The sequence below is a fragment of the Mixophyes fleayi genome, chromosome 3 (genome assembly GCF_038048845.1).
Source record: "Mixophyes fleayi isolate aMixFle1 chromosome 3, aMixFle1.hap1, whole genome shotgun sequence".
In the NCBI taxonomy this organism is placed as follows: domain Eukaryota; kingdom Metazoa; phylum Chordata; class Amphibia; order Anura; family Limnodynastidae; genus Mixophyes; species Mixophyes fleayi.
The window spans coordinates 322163342-322175645 of record NC_134404.1 but is presented as its reverse complement, the minus strand read 5'-3'; the positions used below and the strand labels follow the sequence as shown (position 1 = coordinate 322175645).

The following is a 12304-nucleotide window of genomic DNA, read 5'->3' as shown; positions in this document are numbered from 1 at the left end:
GTGATCCTCCCTGTCCTAACTTGATTTATGAGGAGATGCATTTTGGCAAATGTCCATGTCTAGAAAAGATGGTTTCTTAGAAGATGGTTTCTTAAAAGATAGTTAATGAGTCTATAGTAGTTCTGCAGGCCTTGCATGTCCTTTGTTCAATCTTTAGTAGTTTCTTGTTGCAAACTCTGCAGTTCTTTGGCTTTGCTAGTCCAAATAATTCATGACACTCATAGTCTGGTCAGGTTTCAGAAGTAATTTCTGTGATCATCAGAGGTTCGGGATTTTCAGTGGTTCCCTTTTTGGAGAGACAACAATCAAGTGTCAGTAACTTCTTAATCAGCCATATATTTAGTTTCATTATCACCTATACGATCAACAGGATTGCTAAACCATTTGCTACTAATGCCAATATTTCCAATATCCAACATGAATCATTACTGACAACTTTACCAATGAGGTTATGCATCTGCACAAAGACATTTTCAGAGTTTACTCTACTATGAGTGCAAATTGTTGAGCACTCCTTCCCATATGTTTCTCACAGTGGCATAGGCAATATGTCACTTAACTGTCTGTTTCATACTGGGTTAGGGAGGCCTTAATCCCTACTTCAGTCACAATTATTCTGGCAAGACATATCAATACAATGAGACAGTCATTTCTATTTATCAGAACAAGACTCCCCTGATTTGAAGACTTTGCAGTGTTATGCGTGAATCCAGGTGTCTCTTTCCTGTACTTTCACTGCCATGGGAGTCGTCAACAGGACTTGATAAGGACCCTTGTATCTGGGTTCAAGACTTCTCCTGATGTGCTTTCTCACGACCACCCAGCCCCCCAGGGTGCAGTTTATGGGTACCTGTATCAAAATTAGGGTTTGCAATGGAGGAGAATATTTGACCATGTATTTCAGTTAGTTGTTTCTATAATAAGGCAACATAATTCAACAAATCACTATATACATGGTGTAGTTGCTATGGAAAATAACAGCCTGTTCTGTTTGCTGTGCCAAACAATATCTCATATGGTGTTAAACCTGTGTCTTTCCTAGCAGTATTTTTTACTGAGTGCAGGTAAACATGAGATCCATGGCAGACCTGTTTCAGCCATTATTTTCTGCATTTTCAATTTCAGTGTACCATTAAGGCGCTCCATACATCCTGAACTTTGGGATCTGTAGGGGGTGTGATAGTTTCTGGAATCCTTGCCCCGTAAAGTGTATCCCTCTGTCACTTACAATGACCTCTGGTACACCATATCATCAGATTACCTCATTCGCAATTTTCTTGGCTAATGCTTTAGCATTTGCTTTTCTATACAGCCATGTCTCCAGCCAGTGACTAAAGAAGTTGACACAGACAAGCACATTCTCAAAGCCCGAGCATTTGGGAAGTTATAAAGTCTATCTGTATCCTCTTATAGGGATATTATGTCTGGGGTGTGCTTTTCCATAGGACAGACTTACTCGGGTTACTTTGTGCACAGACTAGGCATTCTGCCACTAACGACTGTGCTGCTTGGGCGAACCCTGGTACTATCCATAAGCTGCTAGTGAGTACAACCATAGCATCTTTTCCCAGATGCACTTTCTCGTGTGCTATATTGGCCATAATGGGATAAACTACTTTTGGCAGACACAAACGCTGACCTTTACACCACTCCTTGCACTTCTAGTGCTCCATGTATTGCCCAAGTCTTTTTCTTATTTTCTGTTGCTTGTCTTTCCATAAGTTGGAGTGTGCTCTGGTCAAACAGGGGTCAGGGGGTCACCATGTAAATAGACTCCCCTTGGGGTACTGGGGCTATGGCGGCTTCTCGTGCGGCCTGGTCTATTTCACTTAGCTTCGGGGGTAGTATCTCTGTGTGTGTCTTCATCTTCATCACTGTTTGGAGGACAGCTGGAATGCAGTGAACAATGCCCTGGTATGTTCATCATATTGACTGGTTTGCTTGCTGAACCCATAAGGTCCCTACTTTTCCATACAGGGCCATAATCATGCGCAATTACAAATGCATAACTTGAATCAGTGTAAATATTTACTCTTTGTCCTTTTTCATATATGCATGCAAGTGTCAGGGCCTTTAGTTCAGCTTCTTGTGCTGACATGTGACTCGGTAGAGTCTGTTGAATCACTATTTCTGTGTGTGTGGTTACAGCACACCCTGTATACGGGACAGGATCTATGTGATAGTGTGAACCATCTACAAAAAGAGTGATGTCTGCATCTGGTAATGGTTTATCTTTAATGTGAGATAAAACCAGAGATTCTTGTTTCATTAGTTCTATGCAATCATGTTCAGAAAAATTTTGTTTGCATTTTTTTTTTCCTTTCTTTCTGTTCAAGCTGGAATGGAATTCCCCCAAATCTCTAGGGTAACCCCAATATATACAGGTACTTCTCCCATCTTTTGAAACTTGCTGCAATAAGGCAGCAGGATTCAACATTGTGCACTGCTTAAGTGTAACGTTACTGGGAGTAAGCAGTGCTACTTCATTAGGATAGGCTTCAGTAAGGAGCATGTGGAATCCAAGGAAAAGGTTCTTGGTTTCTGAGTTCCACAAAGTTTACACTCATTAGATGGAGTGTACAGTACAACGGTTAAGACAGATGTGGTAACTTTAATTCTTCTGGAAGAGAAACACTTAGCTTAAATAACCTGTTAATAAGCCACATCATCAGTTCTATTAGTGTATATAATAATGTGTTGGGCCACAATACTCACAAACACATTCCTGCATTGGGTGTAAACCCCTGTAGTCATGGGTTGCTCTTTTCTTTATTTGGTTGGGTTAAACTTTCATATTAGAATTTTCTAATTATGTATAATGATCTATACATTACTATGGGCCTGAGTCTGGTTCTTCCAAACTTGGCTTTCCTTTCTAGTCTAGTACACATCTACAGCGCACAGCAAAGGAAAATAACGTGCAATCTATATTCCTCCTGCTAATATCAATGAACTCCCCTCTCTGGTCTCCCTTGGACCTTTAAAAAACTTAAAATACAGTTTACTCAGATTCTCCTTGTCTGAAGGTCTTAACATATATCTGTGAACATGAGAGGCTCTGGGGCCTCTTGTGCTTCCTTTTTTTTTTTTTTTTTTTTTTTCTTCTAATAAAAAAGGAAAGGGAGGAAGAAAATACACAGTGCGCTCGGCAAGTGTTATATGTCACTCATTTCACAATAGGAGGGAATGTCCTTTGTGCTGTATATCTTCATACTTAGTAAATCTGGCCGGTAACAAATGTTTTGCTTGTGCTTGGTTTCTGTCACAACGTACGATACCGTTAAGGTAACTGGGTGTCCTAGCACAATATCTATACTCTTTTCAAGCACTAAAGCAGAGTAGTATGCAAGTGACCTTAGCTTGCGACCATGTATTTGTGTCAGTACTCCTTGTACATGTGCACTGACTTCATAACAAAATAATGTGAAAGGCTTGTCATAATCTGGCAAAGCCAGTGCTGGCGCTGAAGTTATTTCAGCTTAAAATTGGTTAAACATTTGGTTCTGCTCAGAGGAGAGTATAAATGGCTTGCTATGATCCAGAAGTGCTAATGCAGGAGCACATACAATTGCTCTTAAAGTCTTAAATCTTTTTCATTTCTGTAAAAATATAGAATTCCCATCAATGCATTACCATACCCACAATAAAAAGAATTATTTACAGTATATGACAATTATAGCACAGTAAATAAGGGCAGTAAATGTCTTTACAAACACTGATTTACTCAAAACTGTAATGAGGATACAAATAAAAACCTTTTGCTTTCTGCACATACAGAAAAACCACCTAGTTCATGCATTTGCTATGCGAATAGCACATAAACTCTAATATCTCTTCCAAAACAAGGTAATCATTACTCAGAAGAGTTTACGTTATTTAAATCCTTCATTAGTTTATACTTATGTTTGTTGTGGTGCAAAGATGGTGCATTGGAAGTTAAATCAATGCAATCTGGATTGCCTAATGGGTCTTTGCAGCTGGAGACCTGTGAATAAAAAAACTTTTGCATAGAGATTAACATTTATTTACTGGGAATTACTGTAACTGTAACATGCATGTATACTGTTATCAGGTAACCAGTGAACAGCTGCTAAAAGCTTAACTGTGACGCTATGCGTTCCATGCCTTGATTTCCTCAAAGGGGCAGTCCCTAATTTCACAAATAGAGAATGTCAAAGTGACGAGACCTGGGCGAGTGTTCAAAGCCACTCCTTTCTTATCATCTCTTAGTACAGCCCTTTTAAATGACACTAATTAAATTTCCGGGTTTAGAAACATTCAATCTGGAATCTTGGTTCCAAGTATTCAACCATTTTAAAAGCAGCACTGTCTCATAAATCAGAGTACTCTCGTTAGACACAATACATTGTGTCTGTAAATCATTCAACATTTTCTCAACAAAATCTCTCTCCCGTGACCAAATATTCACACATATTTCTAGATTCTGTGATTTTCGTGTTCAAAGTAAAAATATATTCACTTAAGTCTCGCTCACAGACGACATTTTATCTCGTAACATTTCTTTAAAGGCATAACAAACCCTCCTGATTTCTGAGAACATTCATCAGCGCCATTTTAACACAGATAAAAACAGCATGTAAGCTCACTCCCACAATTCTCAACTTCATTAAAGAGAAAGCTATATTTCTGAACTTCAGAAACAAAATTATTTTGTTCAAATACAGAAACGGCTTGTTGGATCCCAGCCAGCTTTGTTCTGACACTAGTACTTATAGTGATAATGTACATTATTTACAATCTTGTCCGTGCAATCGGACCAAACATTTTAAAACTTCTTTTGTATCTTTTTAAAAGCTTATCATTAAGCAATGAATGTACAACTTTTTCAACCTTGAAACATGTCTCTTGTAAAAAACGGACAAGACAGACAAACATTGTGATTTAAAGTAAATCAAACATCTCCCTTATAGAGCACTAAGACAGAGAACAAACAATGTGAATTATCACGGATCTCTCTCACACGCAGTAAGACGGAGACAAAACTCACATACAGAGAAAGAAAACTTAACTGACATCTTCCAGCCTACTGCTGTGGAACTACAAGTCCCAGCATTACACTAAATACAAGTTAGCTTCAACATGTTATCATCAATCAGCACTCCGGACACATTTTTTTAATTTTACATACATTGTCAAAAAACAAAAAACAGTGTGCTTCTTATCTCAACACACTGAAATCATTTACACAGAATAAGGGAGGGGCACATTTCACTTATTCAGCTGCACAGGATCAAACATACATTTATAATATACAACCTACTTGATTCATTATTCAGCTTCCGATGCATTTAGCATATCCACATATATTTCGACTTTTCAGATCTCTTAACTTTCCTGTGCCACCTCAAACAATCTCTTGGGGTTTGATCTCAATACCCCTTTGTTCTTGTCACATTACCACTTGCAACACCTTTGTTTCTCCATCCACACATATCTTTGGCTATCCCCGCTTTCTTGAAAAATTCCCTGCAGACCTTCTACTCCCCCATTTCCTTTAGTCTTTGTGCATCATATCTATGAGGGAGCTGCTGTCATTTGTTTACTATCTATATTACTCGTATTGACAGTATTCTGTTGAGTCCAAATCGGGACTCTTATCTAGTTTCTGTGGGTTGTCCTTGCACTGGACGTCCCGTTCTGTGGACTCCTTGTACTGGATGTCCGTGCTAAATAGCTTCTTTGACAGTATCTGGGACGAAGGTCTTTTGGAAATCTCTCTTACACAATTTGGGCAGATTACAGAATCTCCCTTCTTTGATATACCTCTGGGGATGGTGTCTAAAATGTTCACTCAATGTTCAAAACAATAACTCTCTAAATCCCTTTATTCCATTACATGCTTCTTTGATCAATGTCTTATGTGACTTTTATGCTTTATACATCATACATAGGTACAAACACATGCACTCAAAATTCAATCATCTTTCAAAAATCTAATCAACAATACAATTACAGTAAACAAATTGGGTTAATACTGTATTATATTAATCAGATGATACTTGAGACTCACAAATTCGCGTGTCAGGTGCCTCAGACAGACATGAGGTGACCCAGACTAGGAAGACCAACGAGTAGAAATCTACTGACCGCGGATGTTGGGGTTCAATGTGCTGGGAAACCTCCGTTGTCTCTCTTGTAGCCTGCTGGACAGCGAATCTCGGTGGGACCTCCAAGTTGTTAGATCTAAAATTCTGACCCAAGTCAGCCTGTGGTGTCAAGTATATCTGGAAGCGCTTCAATCAGCTGGAGAAAATTGACACAGACCAAGTTCTGTATGCAAGGAATATTCTCTAGTTTATTGATACAAAGATACAGGTTTTTATAGGCTACTGAATAAATGAATCCTACGTCATATGCATACAATAGTTTATACCACTAGTTTATGAGAAGCGCTACTGATTAACTTTCTCACGTATTCTTGAGGTGTTTACTTTTCTCCCCCTTCTAAGGACAGATGAGCCTATTATTTCTTATCTCAAGGGGAGTTGGAGATATGCTATGTGCAACACCATGGATACAGCTCCCATACTACCAGCTGGATATGAAGCTCATTATTGTTTTCATAACTGGTTACATTCTTCAGGTGTTCTCTATTAGTTCAACTTCAAGGCCATAGGCTCACATATTGCAAAACTGCAAGTTAACAGAAAAATGAATAATCTCTTCTAGCAAATAATATTTCTATACAAGTTACAATAAAATGGCTGAACAAAGGCCTTATGAGGCCTTAACAAAAAATCATATTTAACACTTTGATCTCCTGGCCCTTACAGAAACAGGGATCAACCCTCTGATATTGTTTTCCCTGCTGCACTCTCCCATGGGGTCTCTCCTTCTCCCACACTCGCTGTACTGTACCCTAATCTTTTGGAACTCCCTATTCCGCCTCACTCGATTCTCCTCCAACCTACAATCCTTCAAAGGCTCACTCAAAACTCACCTTTTATAGCTCGCCTATCTACCACCTCCTAACCATCTTATCCTTCACCTCCTCTTCCTTCGCCCACCATCTCCATTTTATCACAGTTGGTCCTAATGGGCCTGATTCATTAAGGAAAGTACTAATTTTTTTACTTAAGTTTTCTCCTGGACAAAACCATGTTACAATGCAAGGGGTGAATATTAATTTATTATTTTGCCCATAAGGAAAATACTGGCTTTTTTCATGTAGCAAACAAATATCAACTTTAAATTTCAGTGTACAAATATGCTATCAAGTATTTGTGTGTTACATGTAAGAATAGCCAGTATTTAACTTATGTGCAAAATAATAAACTATTTTACACCCCTTGCATTGTAACATGGTTTTGTCCAGAAAACTTAAGTAAGAAAACTTACTCAAATTCTTGCATTAATGAATCAGGCCCAATGTCTCTCACCACCCCTCCCTATAGAATGTAAGCTTTCACGGGCAGGGTCCTCTCTACCTATTGTCCCATGTCTGTCTATTGTCTGTCTTCCTCATACCTTCTGACATGTCTTTTGCTGCACTCTGAGTTCCCATAGCATTACTCACACTCATCTGTGCTACTTATGTATATTTGTGACTTGCGTACTATATCTGTGGTGCCTTATAAATAAATAATAATATTGTTTTCCTATTTTATGTGTTGGTGCACCATGATATATTTGATATATAGACATGTACTTCTGGCTGGGGGTGTCCAACACTCAGAAGAACTCAGTGGATGTCTAAAGCCACACTCAAAAAGCTATTACATGAAGACAACTCACCATAACATAATACTTTCATGCAAGCAATTTATTTTACAAGTCCATATTTACTTGTTATTTAATTCTGTACTAATTGCATTCATAGCAATCTGCCACATATAATTATATACAGTCATTTTAATCTCATTTTCCAAATCATTAGAACTGACTGGGACAGACCCCTCTGTGCACACACACAAACATCTCTTGATCTGTGAATGACGTTAAACCCTTTTTATTGAATAAAATAGACCCGGGAGTATATTTACTAAACTGCGGGTTTGAAAAAGTGGAGATGTTGCCTATAGCAACCAATCATATTCTAACTGTCAATTTGTAGAATGTATTTTATTAATTATTATTAATATTTATTTATAAGGCGCCACAAGGCATCCGCAGCGCCGTACAGAGACAAACAAAATCACAATACAATGGGAGACAGCACAGTACAGTAAACACAGCAACTCAGTACGCTCAATGCACAGCTAGAGAGGGCGGGGAAGGGGGAGGAGGGCGCGGAAGACAGGGAGACCCCCAGGGGGGAGGAGGGAGCGAGAGTGGACGTGGGGTGGAGGACCCTCGAGGAGGAGGGCTAAGTAGCTGGAGAGCAGAGTTAGAAGTGGTGGAAACAGGAGGAGAGATGGCCCTGCTCAGAGGAGCGTACAATCTAAGGGGAGGGGTGGACAGACAGAGAGACGCAGGGGAGAGAGTGAGAGTAGGGGGACAGAGGCAGAAAATAAGGTAGGAAGTTAAGTGGGAGACAGAAAGGCTTTAAGAAAAAGGTGGGTTTTTAGGGCCCGTTTGAAGCTGGACAGATTAGGGGAAGTTCTGATGGAGGGAGGGAGCTTGTTCCAGTGGAGGGGGGCAGCGCGGGCGAAGTCTTGGATACGCGCGTGGGAGGAGGTTATAAGGGGGGAAGAGAGGCGACGGTCAGAGGCAGAACGGAGAGGGCGGGATGGAGCATGAATAGAGAGGAGGGTGGAGATGTAGGGCGCAGTGGAGTTGGCGAGGGCCTTGTAGGTGAGTGTGAGGAGCTTAAAGAGGATTCTGAAGGGGAATGGGAGCCAGTGAAGGGCTAGGTAGAGGGGGGAGACAAAAGAGGAGCGGCGAGAGAGGAAAATAAGCCTAGCTGCAGCGTTAAGGACGGATCGAAGGGGATCGAGATGAGAGTGGGGGAGGCCAGTGAGGAGGAGGTTGCAGTAGTCCAGGCGGGAGATGATCAGAGAGTGGATAAGGCATTTGGTGGCATCTTGGGAGAGGAAGGGCCGGATGCGAGCGATGTAGCGCAGCTGGAAGCGGCAGGATTTAGCAAGAGAGAGGATGTGGGGGCCAAAGGAGAGAGAGGAGTCGAGGATGACACCAAGGCAGCGAAGTTGGGGGACAGGGGAGATAGAGGTGTTGTCGACAGTGATGAAGAGGTCAGAAGGGGATGGGGTATGAGAGGGAGGAAAAACTATGAGCTCAGTTTTGGCAAGGTTAAGTTTGAGGAATCGAGAGGACATCCAGGAGGAGATGGCAGAGAGGCAGGCGGACACCCTAGAGAGGAGGGAGGGAGAGAGATCAGGAGAGGAGAGGTATAGTTGGGTGTCGTCAGCGTAAAGGTGGTAGCTGAAGCCGAAGGAGCTGATGAGTTAACCCAGGGAGGAGGTGTATAGAGAGAAGAGTAAGGGTCCCAGAACAGAGCCCTGAGGGACCCCGACTGGAAGGGTGGATGGGGGGTAGAGAGACCCAGAGGTGGTGACAGAGAAGGAACGGTGAGTAAGGTAAGAGGTGAACCAGGACAGGACTGGGCCGGAGAGGCCGAAAGACTGGAGGGTGTAAAGGAGGAGGGGGTGGTCAACGGTGTCAAAGGCTGCAGAGAGGTCAAGGAGGATGAGAAGGGAGAAGTGGCCCCTGGCTTTTGCAGAGAGGAGGTCATTGGTGACTTTAGCCAGGGCAGTTTCAGTGGAGTGGAGGGGGCGGAAACCAGACTGGAGAGGATCAAGGAGGGAGTATTCAGAAAGGTAGGAGGTGAGACGGCTGCAGACGAGCCTCTCGAGAATTTTGGAGGCAAAAGGGAGAAGAGATATGGGGCGATAGTTCGAGAGAGAAGTGGGGTCGAGATTAGGTTTCTTAAGAATGGGGGATACGAGAGCATGTTTGAAGGAGGAGGGGAAGATGCCAGTGGAGAGGGAGAGATTAAAGAGGTGAGCGAGGTGGGAGCAGGTGGTGGGGGAAAGTGAGCGAAGAAGGTGGGAGGGGATGGGATCCAGGGGGCAGGTAGTGGGGGGGAGGATAAAATGAGAGAGTGGACTTCCTCGCCGGTGGTGGGACGGAAGGAGTGGAGGGGAAGGTGGTTGGGGGGGGAGGACAGAAGAGTGGGATGGGTGGAAGAAAGAGTGGAGGAGGAGATTTCAAGTCGGATGGCCTCGATTTTAGAGGAGAAGAAGGAGGCGAAATCAGAGGCAGTCAGGGAGGAGGGGGTGGGGGGGAGGGGAGGGGGCCAGGAGAGTGCTGAAGGTGGCAAAGAGGCGGCGGGGGTTAGAGGACTGGGAAGAGATGAGGGATTTAAAGAAAGATTGTTTAGCGAGTGAGAGGGCAGAGCTGTAGGATGAGAGGATGAATTTAAAGTGGAGGAAGTCAGCCAGGGAGCGGGATTTTCTCCAGTGACGTTCGGCGGAACGGGAGCATTTTTGGAGGAAGCGGGTAAATTTGGAGTGCCAGGGTTGGGGTTTGGAGCAGCGGGGGTGGACGGAGTGGGCAGGGGCGACTGCGTCCAGAGCGGAGGTGAGGGTGTGATTGTAGAGGGAGACCGCCTGGTTGGGGCAGGCCTGGGAGGAAAGGGGAGAAAGGAGGGTATCGAGAGAGGAGGACAGAGAGGCAGGGCAAGAGCATCGAGGTTGCGTATGGACAGAGTAGGTTTGGGCAGGGGGAGGGGAGCAGGAGAAGAGGAGAGAGAGAAGGAAGAGGAGATGGTGGTCGGATAGAGGAAAGGGAGAGATGGAGAAGTCGTGAGATTACATAGGTAGGAGAAGACAAGATCAAGGGAGTGACCAAGGCAGTGGGTAGAGGAGGAGGTCCATTGGGTGAGACCAAGGGAGGAAGAGAGGGTGAGCAGTTTGCTGGAAGCAGGGTAGGTGGGGTTGTCGATGGGGATATTAAAGTCACCGAGAATACTGTTTTAGACTGTTTTTTCATGTAGCACACAAATACTTGATAGCTTATTTGAACACTGAAATTTAAAGTTGATATTTGTGTGCTACATGAAAAAACAGTCAGCATTTAACTTATGTGCAAAACAGAATACTAATTTGCACCCCTTGCATTGTAATTGGTTTTGTCCAGGAGACTGAAATAAGAAGTTTCTCAAGTTAAGATCCTTAATTAATCAGGCCCTGGTTATCATTTAAGTTGTACATTCTATAAATTGACAGCTAGAATCTGATTGGTTGCTATAGATCCTTAATGAATCAGGTCCTAGAATCTGATTGGTTGCTATAGGCAACATCTCCACTTTTTCAAACCCGCAGCTTAGTAAATCTACCCCCCTGACTGTTTGACTGGGACCATGAAGTATTGTTCTTTTTTTTTTACAGTCTGATGACCTGTTAAACCATTCAAGATAACGGATAATGGTTTTATTCCCTGTGGAGATATTAATTCTCTTTCCTGATTTTTCATGTTTCACAGACAGCAATGTCCGTCCCATGCCACAGACAATAGAAGAAGATAGTTATTTATTTCAATGCTAGGGGATCCATGGAGGCTGGAGAAGTCTACATTTACAGGTTAGGGTATGAAATAAGGATTTTGTTTTTTTAAATATATTGTCTTTCAGACATATTTCTTGTTATCTGTTATTACTGTAGTCTTCTAAAATATATTGACATCATTACTCACATAAATTAATTAATTTCGCCACCATTAAACACCGCTTTAACGGTGGCGAAAATTCAGACACAGAGGAGACCTACAACTAAAATCCGAATTTATGAAAAAATGATTTCAATATTAACAGACTTACCTCAAAAGACGCTACAGATCTCCAATCGCCCCAGCGTGCTAACTGGAGTTTATTCCAAATGGACAACTCTCCGGCACTACACTTTCGCGTCATTGCGACCTCTATGAATGTTAATTTAAAGCGGCAATGTTGAGTTAAGTGTTTAAACACTTAACCTGCGGGGTCATGTTGCTGATATCCCACCCTTGCTCTGTGACTCTCTTAAGGAGCCCCCAGATGGAAGTGGAATTGTCCTTTAAAACTAAACACACATTTCACACAGGTAAGGCTATATGACTGTTTTTCAACCAAGTCCTGGGAGAGATATTATAACATAACACCTGACTGGTTGCAATATGGACACAGTACAATTGCATTTGTTGCATCTGAATAAGGATATGTATGTAAAAAGTTTTTACACTGGATTGAAATTGTGTTAAAAAAGATTAAATTTTAAAGTCCTTGACAATCTCCTTTTAGCTGCAAAAGTGCTCACAACAACATGATAGTAAAACCTACTGAAAAGTGACAATTTGCATCTGAAATCTTTAATGCCACTCAGCTGTCAATACCTGATAAAACCGAGGA

General features: G+C 42.1%; 1 long non-coding RNA gene across 1 annotated transcript; it reads right to left on the bottom strand.

Annotated features, from left to right (window-relative positions):
- Window positions 1-281: 281 nt before the first annotated feature.
- On the bottom strand, window positions 282-3847 carry LOC142144862 (uncharacterized). The gene is made up of 2 exons (XR_012689794.1): window positions 3355-3847; window positions 282-2634 (listed from the first exon to the last, which is right to left on the bottom strand). It is a non-coding gene; the product is annotated as an uncharacterized LOC142144862 (long non-coding RNA).
- Between the last annotated feature and the right edge of the window lie 8457 nt (window positions 3848-12304).